General features: G+C 43.2%; 1 long non-coding RNA gene across 1 annotated transcript; it reads left to right on the forward strand.

Moving 5' to 3' along the window:
• Positions 1-8697: 8697 nt before the first annotated feature.
• Positions 8698-11350, forward strand: LOC123405517. The gene is made up of 2 exons (XR_006611970.1): positions 8698-8769; positions 11204-11350. It is a non-coding gene; the product is annotated as an uncharacterized LOC123405517 (long non-coding RNA).
• Positions 11351-12648: the final 1298 nt, after the last annotated feature.

The following is a 12648-nucleotide window of genomic DNA, read 5'->3' on the forward strand; positions in this document are numbered from 1 at the left end:
GGGCTCGCCAAATTCCTAGGCTATGCATTTAGTAAATCATCAGTCGAGAATAAAATATTATGTCCTTGCAAAAACTGTGTAAACTCGTACTAGAGAGAAGAAGCTGAAGTCCGTGAGCACCTGGTATGCGAGGGATTTGTAGATGGCTACAAACAGTGGTTGTTTCATGGAGAATGTGTCTCTTCTTCTCCCATTCCTCCAAATCTGGATGAGGGTGACCAAAGGAATGAGGGCGATGATATATCTGATTTGCTAAGAGACCTTGCTGCTAGTTTGGATAAAGGTGGAGATCTTGAAGATGATTGTGGTTTAAATCAGAATGATTCTTTTCTAGAATCTCTCCACAAACTTGAAGCTGATTCTCGACAAGAGTTATATCCAGGCTGTAAGAATTTCTCAAAGCTTCGTTTCCTAGTGAGACTTCTTCACACCAAACTTCTTGGAGGGTGGTTTGATAGAAGTTTTGATCTGTTGTTAGATCTACTCAAAGATGCTTACCCTCGGTCCGCAATACCCAAAAATTCCAATGAAGCCAAAAAACTAGTCAAATGCCTAGCACTTGGGTATGTTAATATCCATGCATGTGAGAATGATTGCATTCTATTTTGGAAGAACAATGCCAATGCCAATTCATGCCCAGAATGTAAGGCTTCACGATGGAAATCAGAAAGGAAGAGTGGAGATGGGAAACGTGTCCACAAGGTTCCTAAGAAGGTTCTTCGTTACTTCCCAATAAAGAAGAGGCTTCAAAAGTTGTTTGTGTGCTCCAAAACTGCACCTCTCACGAGATGGCATGCAGAAGAGCACACGAAAGATGGCTTGATTAGGCATCCTAAAGATTCTCTCCTTTGGAAAGATTTTGATGAAAAAAATAAATAGTTTGCAAAAGACAACATAAATCTTAAGCTTGTTGTATGTGCCAAAGGTTTTAATCCGTTTAGATCCATGAATGTCAACTATAGTATTTGGCCAGTATTATTGATTCCTTATAACTTTCCACCCCTGGATGATTATGAAGCAATCAAATTTCATCCTATCATTGTTGATTCCTGGCCGAAATCCCCCTGGTAGTGATATTGATGTCTATCTTGAGCCACTAGTTGATGATATGGTAAATATGTTTCTCAATGGAGTTAGGACCTATGATGCTCGACTGTAATCCAGTCGGAGTCGTGGTGACAACGATTGAACTAACAGGCGGAGCACTCACTACAACCATTGTTGCCACGGGCACCTCGGACACAACGGGGTCCACCGCAGCAGCTGATTGCCTTTGATCGTCGTCGTCCAGCTGGATGACCTCTCTTGTAGCAGGCGCGGCTGGCAGACAGAAACATCAAAAGTTACAATCAGGAAAACATACACGCGGAAGAATGACATGGAACGGGAAATCAGTTATACCTAGCTATGAGGTGGCTGCGTTCGTGGTGTCAACATCCATAAGATCTTCGTCCCCTCATGGCGGCGACGTGACAGAAGTAGCAGCTCTGTCAAGGCAATCTCAGTCGATCATCGTCAACCAAAATGTTCACTCGGATATGAGTATAATATCAAGTACTTACGCAGATGCGACTGGAATGGCAATCCTCATCATAGGCATGGCCTTCCGAGGCTTAGGTCCGTTGGGCTTGGGCACCTTCGCAGGCTGTTCTACTCGTTCTCCAGACGATCCCCTGACGCGCTTGGCACTCCTGCCACTCGGCGCCGAAGGTTTACTTGAGGTGCGAGCGGGGTCATGACGCTGTTTGGTCCGAGGCTCAGGGCGAGAAGGAGATGAATCTTCCTCCTCGCTCTCCTCCTCCTCCTCCTCGGTCTCTTCACTGTCGTCGACATAGTCCTCGCTCTCCGCACTGTCCTCCATGCTCCCCTCGTCAAGATCGAGTGTGTTTCCATTCGGGACCGGAGAATGCAAGTTCGTCCACTCCTGCAAGATACAATCGACGAGCTCAGTCGACAAGGAAATTGCAAGCACTCGGTTCTAACACAAAAGTATTCGACACGGCAGAGCTAACCTTGTTTGTGGGCAGGCTTTCGGCTGAGAAGGGAAAGATTCTTTTCGCCCCCATCGGATTATCGCAAGGACCGATTATTTCACGGATCCAATTTGCTACCGTGTCTTCGTTTACTTCCTCGGGATGAGACTGAGTGGAATCCTCAGGACTGGTGTAGTGCCACATAGTGTGGTCCCGAGCCTGGAGAGGCTGGATGCGTCTTCCAAGGAAGGTCTCTAACAGATCCATTCGTGTCACTCCGTTGCTGACTAGACCAATCAGTGCTTTGACCAAGGGATCCACCCAAGTTTTCTCCTCCTTCGTCAACCCTAATGTACTCGGAGCACACAGTCGCTCTAGAGTAAAGAAAGGGAGTCCACTCGACATGTTGAGGCAAGCAACATCATTACAGTAAAACCAAGTGGCATGCCAGTTACGAACCGACTCCGGAAAGGTCATGGCAGGATAGCTACTTTTGGCTCTCTTCTGAAGCCCTAAACCCCCACACAACTGGATGGCATGAGTCTTGTCATCAGTCGGATTAACTTTCTTCACCGACTGAGACCTCAAGGTGAAGATGGACTTAAAGAGTCCCCAATGAGGAGGACACCCCAAGAAACACTCATACAAGGTGATAAAGCAAGAGAGATGCGCAATGGCATTTGGAGGAAAATGATGCAACTGTGCACCAAAGAAGTTCAAAAAACCCCGAATGAAAGGATGGTGCGGCAGAGAGAAACCTCTTTCGACATGGGTCAGGAGGAGAACCCGTTCTCCCTCCCGCGGCTCAGGATCGACTTCATCTCCAAGAAGCCTCCAAGACTTGTCCGCCAACATGCCATGTTCGACAAGCTCGAGGAGATCCTCCTCCCGCACAGTGGATCGGAGGAAATACCCCTAGATCCAACCCGGCGGTAGAGCTTGCTTCTTCGACTTGGCGACGCCCTTCTTCTTTGCCTTCTCCAACTTGCCGGTCTGCCCTTTTGTCATAGTGGCAGCAGTGAGATTGGTCGCTTCGGTTTGCATTGGTGGCTAAGGAGAAGGAAGAGCTGGCGAGAGGAAGAAGACGATGCCGTTCCAAACCATAGCGCTAGAGCCTTTTATAACCAGCCGAATGGGTCACTAGCAAGTGGGCCCTCAACTTATCTCTTTGTAGGCTACCACAAGATACGTGGCGGAGATAGAGGTACAGGAATCGAGGCGACGGGATCCACTTGATGGCGACGACGTCATCACCGCGTATCGCGCGACAACCGAAATTTTCAAATCCGATAAAATCCGGAACTGACACGGTGATTGGTCACATCAAAAGATCCGGTCAGGCATGCCGTTTCGTTTGCTCACTCGGATCTTCAAATCCACTCTGATATTTTGTACCAAGCAGAATCGATCAAGGCAAATGACGAAGATTGCAATTGACATCCAATTCGGTGAATCTTTGAAGAGCATTCAAATTCAGTCTGCTATACCAAGATTTATAGCCACACCTTCATCACTCGAACCTCGATCCATTCGGGGGCTAATGATGGGGTTATAGCCCTAGGGAAGGGTCATAGGCCTGACCTATAACTCCTACCCAAGGGCACCTCATTATTAGCTTGAGGATCACAAGATACTTACCGACTGGATTAAGACGACCTCTAGTCCACCCAGTAAAGAACCACTCCGAGTGTTATCTTATACTAGCCGACTGGATTCCACTCGGTGAAGATCAGTAGCCAGTGGACATAGAAGGCCAAAAGCCAGTCCAGTGAAGCTAACGGTCAAACGTTAGGCTGCTGTAGTTAATGTCATTTATGGCATACGTTACATGTAACGTATGCACTCAATCTCACTTATAGCACCCTTGAAGGCTGGATACTTATGAGGGGCCGCGCACTCTATATAAGCCACCCCTCCCCTCTGGCACAAGGGTTCACATTCTGTAGCATTCATATTCCACTCGACACTAAAGCTCCAGAGCACTGAAACATAGGGCTGTTACCTCCACCGTAGAGGCGCCTGAACTCATACAACCTTGCCGTAGCTAGGACTCTGTCCTCTACTTTAGTACACTACACATCTACTGTTAGGCTTATACCCACGACAGTCCCCAAACCATACAACTCCTTGTTCATCCACGGAGATTCCTGGGGCCTTGCCATCCTTGATCTTCTTCTGGATACCTTTCATGGTCTCGTGTCCCTTCTGAGCATCCTTGATGTCATCCATCAATGTAGGCCTTGCTTTGAGGTTAGCCAGAAACCCTGGTGCGACTAGCTCCAACCCTAAGCTCTCAAGTTCCTGGGTAGCCTTTCCTTGATCATAGCATTCAAGGAACAAGTTTTTCTGCTCAAGGCATCTGCTACCACATTGGCCTTCCCGGGGTGGTATTGAACACTGAAGTCGTAATATTTAATCAACTCCAACCATCTTCGTTGCCTCATGTTCAATTCCTTCTGAGTGACAATATACTTCAAACTCTTGTGGTCAGTGTATATCTCACATCGCTTCCCTAGAAGGTAATGTCGCCATGTCTTCAAAGCATGAACCACTGCTGCTAGCTCAAGATCGTGAGTGGCGTAGTTCTCTTCGTGAGGACACAACTGTGGGGACATATATGCCATGACTATGCCCTCTTGCATTAGGACACCACCAATCCCAGTCCTTGATGCATCGCAATATATGACAAACTCCTTGTGAATATCAGGGGTGGCCAGAATTGGGGCTATTGTCAACCTCCTCTTGAGATCTTGGAAACTTTCCTCGCACTTCGGTGTACATTTGAACTTCTTGTCCTTCTTCAAGAGTTGAGTCATAGTTCATGCGATGCTTGAGAATCCTTCGACGAACTTGCAGTAGTATCTCGCGAGTCCGAGGAAGCTTCTGACTTCCTTCACATCGATTAGTGATTTCCACTTTTTCACGACTTCAATCTTGGCAGGGTCAACTGACAATCCATATGTTGTCATCACATGGCCCAAAAACCCAATTTCATGCAGCCAGAATTCACACTTGCTAAACTTGGCATGTAGTTGGTGCTCTCGAAGCTTTTCTAGCACCATCCTGAAGTGTTTCTCATGCTATTCTTCAGGCTTGGAGAAGATGGGTATGTCGTCGATGAATACAACGACAAACTTGTCCACAAAATCCATGAAGACTTTGTTCATGAGGTACATGAAATAGGTTGGGGCATTGGTTAACACAAATGACATGACTGTGTACTCTTGCATGCCATATTTGGTCACGAACGCCATCTTTGGGATATCCTCGGGTCCAATCTTGAACTGGTAATATCCATACCTGAGATCAATCTTGGAGAACACCTTGGCACCATTCAGTAGATCGAATAGGTCTTCAATCTTGGGGAGCGGATACTTGTTCTTTATTGCAACTCCATTGAGAGAATGGTAATCAATACAGAGCCGGATGGTTCCATCCTTCTTTGTCACAAATATGATAGGCAATCCCCAAGGAGAGGAGCTAGGACGGATACATCCTTTTCTGAGTTGTTCAGCCAGTTGCTCCTTCAGTTCAGCCAACACTTCGGATCCCATTCTATAGGGCTTCTTATAGATGGGTCCTGCTCCGGGAATTAGCTCAATATTGAACTCAATGTCACGATCAAGTGACATTCCGGGTAGTTCGCCAGGAAAGACATCCGGGTATTCAAATACCACTGGTACTTGATCCATTTCAACTCCGAAAAGGCAATTAACCTGAGGGGCTCAATTGGAGATAGGTTTGGGAACGTACTTGACCTTGACTCCTTGGCTATTGGTCATTGTAATAGCCCTCTTGGCACAGTCCAACAAGCCTTGGTGCTTGGCTAACCACTCCATGCCAAGGATCATGTCCAAGCCTTGCGACTTAAGGATGATGAGATCTGCTAAGAAGTCTACCCCGTTGATGTTGATCCCACCTCCTATACACCCTATCTTGGTCCTCAATACTATACCCGGCGTTTGTACCATCATGTGACCACTCAGGAGCATAGGCTTCAAGCCACTCTCTAGCGCAAACTTTTGGGTGACAAAAGAATGCGAGGCACCACAATCAAACATAACTGTTGCTGGGGTTGAGTTGACAAGGAATGTACCTAGTATGACATCTAGGTCCTCCCGAGCTTCCTCTATGGAGACGTGATTCACACTACCCTTACCATTGTTGGTTGGGTTGCGGGAAGCTTGGTTCCTGGGTGGCGCTCCACGGCCTTGTTCCTAGTTTGGCGCATTGGGGCGCGGTGCATCTGGCTTCTTGCTGGGGCACTGCCTCGAGATGTGTCCAGGCTGACCACACTGATACGTCTCCATTGTATCTACTTTTCCAAACTCTTTTGCCCTTGTTTTGGACTCTAATTTGCATGATTTGAATGGAACTAACCTGGACTAACACTGTTTTCAGCAGAATTGCCTTGGTGTTGTTTTTGTGCAGAAATGAAAGTTGTCGGAACGTCCTGAAAATTTACGGAGAATATTCACTACAAGAAAAATGCTCAATTATGACCAAAAATAATGACGATGGTTTAATTGGTCATTGATCCATGACCAAAATTCTGAAATTAGTCATGGCAAGTCAAAGAGGGTTCAAAGCCCATAACGTTATGACCTTTTGCGTCCATTTGGTCATGATCCTATTGCACAAAATGGTCATTAACATGTGTAGAATAATTTATGATCATATTTTAATGCTACCATGACCAAATATAAAACCATAAACATATGTGTGGAGGTGACTCGATGACACCTCATCAATTTTGCTTATGTGTCATATATAGAGAGCAAAATTTTGTTTTATACGTATATGAATGAAGTAAATTATATTAGATAAATATCAATAAATTATAATTATTCATTTTAATATCTTAAATATCTATCTATTATATAACAGAAGCAAAATACGGGTCCAATATAGAGAAATAAGCTAGAAAATCTCAAGTTAATTAGAAAATATCAACCCTTGATCCGGTTGATTTTTAAAATTATAAATCTATACCCGTTCGATTTGCGTAACATGGTTGGGCTCCATAACATCTCACGTAATGTGACACATGTCAAAAAAATCATGGGAACCAGTCAAAGACAACACGTAGTTGAAGTAGCATTGAATAGAATAGGTACGTGAGAATATGCAATATATAAAAAAAATACTAAATAACATGTCGTGTTTAAATTGGCCTAAAAAAGATAGATACAAAACACGTATGTACCTAGCAAAGACAAAGCCCTAAGCTTAAGAAAAAAAAACCCAGAAAAGTCCTACAAGAACACGTACAATCCAAGCAGATTCAAAAAAGAAAACAAAACGTATGATGCAAGCCTATTAAATAGGAACCTACAGACTGTCAACCAACATGTTGTAGATTCTAAAAAAAAGAAACACCATCAGTATTAATCAAAGCTTACTACATTTGTCATTGAAAATACCAGCAGCCTAATTGATCAAATCCTGCATGCAATTAGCATTTTAGTGGCACTCAAGATCCGGCCGATGCATTTGTCCGCATATCCTTCCTATTTGCTATTTTGTACAGGGATACAATACCCCTAATCATTAAATTAGGACTAAAATTTTAAATACACCATCCTATTTGCTAATTAAATACTTTGCTTCTCTTTATATACGGATATCAAAAATCAAAATTAATAGGTAATTTGACAATCTTCTTTCCTGCAAAATCATTTATGCCACGGATCGATGACATGGCATAAATCCTACCGTCCATTGCTAACAATCCCACGTCCATCCATCCATTTGAAGAAAAGGAGAAAAAAAACTAACAGCCCCACTACTCGTCCTCGCGAACCCTACCCTAGCCACTCGTCGCGACGTCGCTTCCTCGCTTTCCAGATCGCCGCGACCACCTCCCTCCCCATCCCCTCCCCGCACCCGCTGCGGCTCCCACCCTCCCCGCAGACGCGCACGGTGCCGTTCCCTCCTCCACCTACAGGCCATGCCAAGACTGCGGTCTCCCTCCGCAAGATCGCTCCGGAGCCCGCTGTCCTCCTCCACCTACAACAGCTCGTCCCCTTTTGAGGATGAATAGCTCGCGGTAACCGACGGCTGGGCTCAACGGCGTTCCTATATCCCCCATCTCCTCCCCTCTAGCGATTGCAGAGGCGACGATAGCTACGCCGCCGGAGGGACGACCTGGAGGTGAAGACTACTCCTTTCTCGCATGTGTGGTACTCCCCTTTCCCTCTGCCATGCGGTAGCGACCCGGAGGTCGGCGTAGGATATGCAATGGTCCTTCCCGAGATCTCCGGGTACAACGACCTTCTCTTGTATCCCTCTCCATTGTCGTAGTTCTTATCGCTGGTGAGCCCTCGCTCCTCCTGTTATTCCCTCTTCTCCTTGAATTTCCAAATCTCTAGGGTTAGGGTTCTTTGTTTTGGGATGTGGTTTAGAGCAAGATGAAGAAAGAAAGGGAGTTTCGTACTACCTGTAAGTAACGGGTGATGATGGGGAACTGGAGATTGGCATCTGGCCATGGAATTAATGCAGGTGGAGGTGGAGATACTACAGAAGAAGAAGAATATGTGGATGACAGAGAAGAAGATGAGGAGCTCAAGTCTACGGACGGGGAACCATGTTACACTCTCTTTTTCGTTCCAGCCAAAGGTGATAAGCCTGTTTCTTCTCTGTTTTAGATGCATTGTTCCTTCTTTCTTCTGTAGGGACTTCACTGTTTTGGCTGAACTAACTCAATTAATTAATTTCTCATGGAAATAGGAAATTTTAATGGAGGGTGCTTAATTAGCCGTTCCCTTCCTTAGTGGAGGCTGCTTATTTTAATATGGTAAGAACTCCTATTCGATTGTGATTAAGTCAAATGGGTATACCATAGCTAGTTTTCTTATGCCGGTGCTTCGGAACTTTACTTTGGTGGAGCCACTGACCCTCGCCCGGCCTGTCAATATTCATGTAAGCTGCAAATTCGAGTTAGTTTTGACATGTTTGCTATTTTACAGTTGACTGAAAAAAATTGGCTTCATTCAATTTTTTGCTCCTGTCATTTGGTGCTAAGATTCATGCTGAAATCTCCGTGCGAGTAGGTATCACATTCCAACAGACCCATACCATCTTTTTCGCATGAGATTCTTGTACACTGTTAGATTTTGAGGTGCACAGTTCACTAGAATTACCCAGTCAAGCATATCATTGCACCCACATTTGGATGACACGTGATTTACACTAGGATTTATATGAACTCTTGTTTTTATACACATGTGCTACAAATTTCACCTCTAGTATTTTAACTTCCTACTTCGATGGATATGGTAAAATGCAACAATGTTCTAGCAATAGTCCAAATGGATTCGGTTATTCTTGCTTAGCAAAGTAAGACTAGCGAAAGGTACAAGAATGTTTCTGTTTCAGGAGGAAAATAATTCAAAATCTGACAATATACAGTTGAAGATATCAATTCCAACAAATTACTAGCTAGAGACCTTTGAGAAATCCAGCACAGTTTATGACGACATTGCCTTGTTAATTTTTCTCTGCTCAACTTGACTTGTAGGTCTCAGCATTTTTTTGCTTATGTGCTACTGCAAGGTGATGCCAAATCTGGTGAATTTTGGGCTTTTCTCATGGCTTTGCTCCTCTTCCGAAGAAGTTACGTTTGGAGGAGGCTAGAGAAGACATGGAAGCTACATCGAAATTGCAATGGTAATTGATTACTATTAAATACCCATAGCACAACACCATCAGTAGTCAATAAGAGTAATTTACTGTCAATATTATTTCATCCACGACTATGAGATGTATTAACTCCTAAAAATAGCTAAATTGGATCAATTCTGAGAACATGAACCTCTTGTTTGTAAGCATACATAATCTGGTGTAGCATGTATGACATGCCCTGTTATCTTTAATGCATACTAGCGTCGCAAAAGCGCAGCATAATTTAAAATCAAAGGAAGCACCATGTCGAGTATACCTGATTACATTAATATTCCTGCAAACTGAGAATCCATGCGTTAACATATCTCCTGGAGCAACCATTTTGACAATCTTTTGTTGGCCAATAATAACCGCATGGAAAAAAGCCGCAAAAAGTCTACTGGTCCAGTAGTTAAGGACATATAAATCAAGGCTAGAGCCAAAATAAAAAAATTCCTTAAAGAATGGTACTCTAGAATAATATTATAATGTTGCAAGATAATGATCAGACATTCTTTTAGCTTCTTGCTTACATTCTTTGGTCTTCCTGCTCAAATTCACAATGTCGATGGTTCATGGCTTCTTGTCACCATCGATGAATATCTCGCTTTTCAAGGCATAACAATACTGTCTAATTATGTAAACTGTTGTGTTTCATCAATTATACTTTTTTTAGAGTGCACGCCTTGGAAGCACCTTTTTTTAATCTAAAAGTCTGATCGATAAAAGAAAGAGGCAGAAATGGATGGACCATGTGAACCTAATAATAAAGTAATGTAATTCAGCTTTCATTAGAATAGAATAGTGGAAATACAATCAGTCCTAGGAAAAATTCAGGGAGATTTTAACTAATGAATCAATCCCTTAATAAAATAATATTTTTTTTGCGTCGCCTTAATAGAAAAATGTGTTTCACCTCTTATTAGAATAGAAATAGTGAAGATACATACATACATGCAGTTAGTCCTAACCATTTCTGTACAAAACAGTTCAGGGAGATATATACATGCGCCTTTAGTATAGTAACTTATTTCATACCATCAGGTTGTATCTCCGTATGTCTTCTTTCTTGTTTAATAAATGCAAACATATATGCTACACTATCTTTATACCAACTATAATGGATGGTAGTCATTATCCCTACAACCAATTTAAGCTGTTCTGAACTTCTTTTCTCTGTTGCAACACATATAGATGTGCAATAAGCTTCTTAGAGACCAAACAAGTCAGCTAAATGGACAACAACAAGCCAGGCAACGCACCATCACGCCTCAGGTGGCGCCCCAACCACTACTACATGCAAACATACGCGTAGTCAGAGCTCAATACACCACCACTGTTAGAGGATCAAATAGTTCTAATTTATTTATTACTTGTACATTATAATATTCTATACCCGGTGCACGCACACTTTGCATGCATTTTTGACATCATGGTAATTAGAAGCAGAATAGACACTTATTTAGAGACGTAAAGATTAGATTAAAAAAAGATTCGCATGTATTTTATTCGTACCTTCATTGAGAGAAGTTGTATGCTTTCTTATGTTTGATTATTTGAATTACCAGGATGATCTGAAGCACCCAGTAGAAGTAGAGGACAGGACAGGAGGAGGGAACAAGAAGATTCGTTTATCATTGATGTTATGTGTGATCAACAAAAACTTGTGCTTCTCATCCAATCTTTGTCGAACTATGTTGATGTGTGATTATGCACTTGTTGGGCCATTTTGCTGTGCACGTCCACTTGTAGAACTATTTTATTGTGCACTTGTAGGACCTTGAACCTTTATGTGTAGATGAGTCGATGGATGATGTATTGTAATTCATGTGATGTGTTACTGAAATGAAATATAAACAATTAATTTGCAATCTTTTATGCTTTTGGAAAAATAATGCATCGGCCTAAACAATTTAGACATTTTTAATAATAAAATAGTATTGGTGGAGGCCCGTGTAGACTAGATTATTGAATTGGGTTGTGTAATTTATGATGATTCCATTTGGTCACTAGCAATGCCATGTCAGCACAACCACGTCAGATCCTACGTGGCTCACACAATTGAGTAATGACCAAACCAAAATTTTGGTCAATAAAGATCTATGACCAAAATTTTATAAAGGTCAAGTTTGTTCATTCTTGACGGTGAACTGTTGACCTTGTAAATTTGGTCAAAAAAAGGTCAATAAGCAAGAACAATGACGATTCAATGACCAATATAGGGAGTCATAATTGACCTTATTTCTTGTAGTGATTTCTGGAAAATATGAAAAATACCTGCGCAAAGATCAACCGAAGGGGATGGGCCAGTGGGCCACAAGTCCTGTAGCCGCCGCCCCCTGGTGGCGGCTACCAAGCTTGTGGGGCCCACATGGCTCTGCCGCCCCCAAACTCAGCTCTATAAATTCACTTTCGTCCCATAAAAATCAAGAGAGAAGAATTCATCGCGTTTGCGATACGGAGGCGCCGCCACATCCCATTCTTCATCTAGAGGGCAGATCTGGAGTCCGTTTTGGGCTCCGTAGAGGGGAAATCGTCACCATCGTCATCATCAACCTTCTTCCCTCTCCAATTCCATGAAGCTCTTCATCATGCGTGAGTAATCTATTCGTAGGCTCGCTGGGCGGTGATGAGTAGGATGAGATCTATCATGTAATCGAGTTAGTTTTGACGGGGATTGATCCCTAGTATCCACTATGTTCTGAGATTGATGTTGCTACTAGTTTGCCATGCTTAATGCTTGTCACTAGGGCCCGAGTGCCATGATTGCAGACCTAAAATTATTATGTTGTCACCAATATATGTGTGTTTTAGATCCGATCTTGCAAGTTGTAGTTACCTACTATGTGTTATGATCCGGCAACCCCGAAGTGACAATAACCGGAACCACTCCCGGTGATGACCATAGTTTGAGGAGTTAATGTGTTCACCAAGTGCTAATGCGTTGGTCCGGTTCTTTATAAAAAGGAGAACCTTAATATCCCATAGTTTCCTTTTGGACCCCGCTACCACG

The sequence above is a fragment of the Hordeum vulgare genome, chromosome 1H, assembly GCF_904849725.1.
Source record: "Hordeum vulgare subsp. vulgare chromosome 1H, MorexV3_pseudomolecules_assembly, whole genome shotgun sequence".
NCBI classification, from domain to species: Eukaryota; Viridiplantae; Streptophyta; class Magnoliopsida; order Poales; family Poaceae; genus Hordeum; species Hordeum vulgare.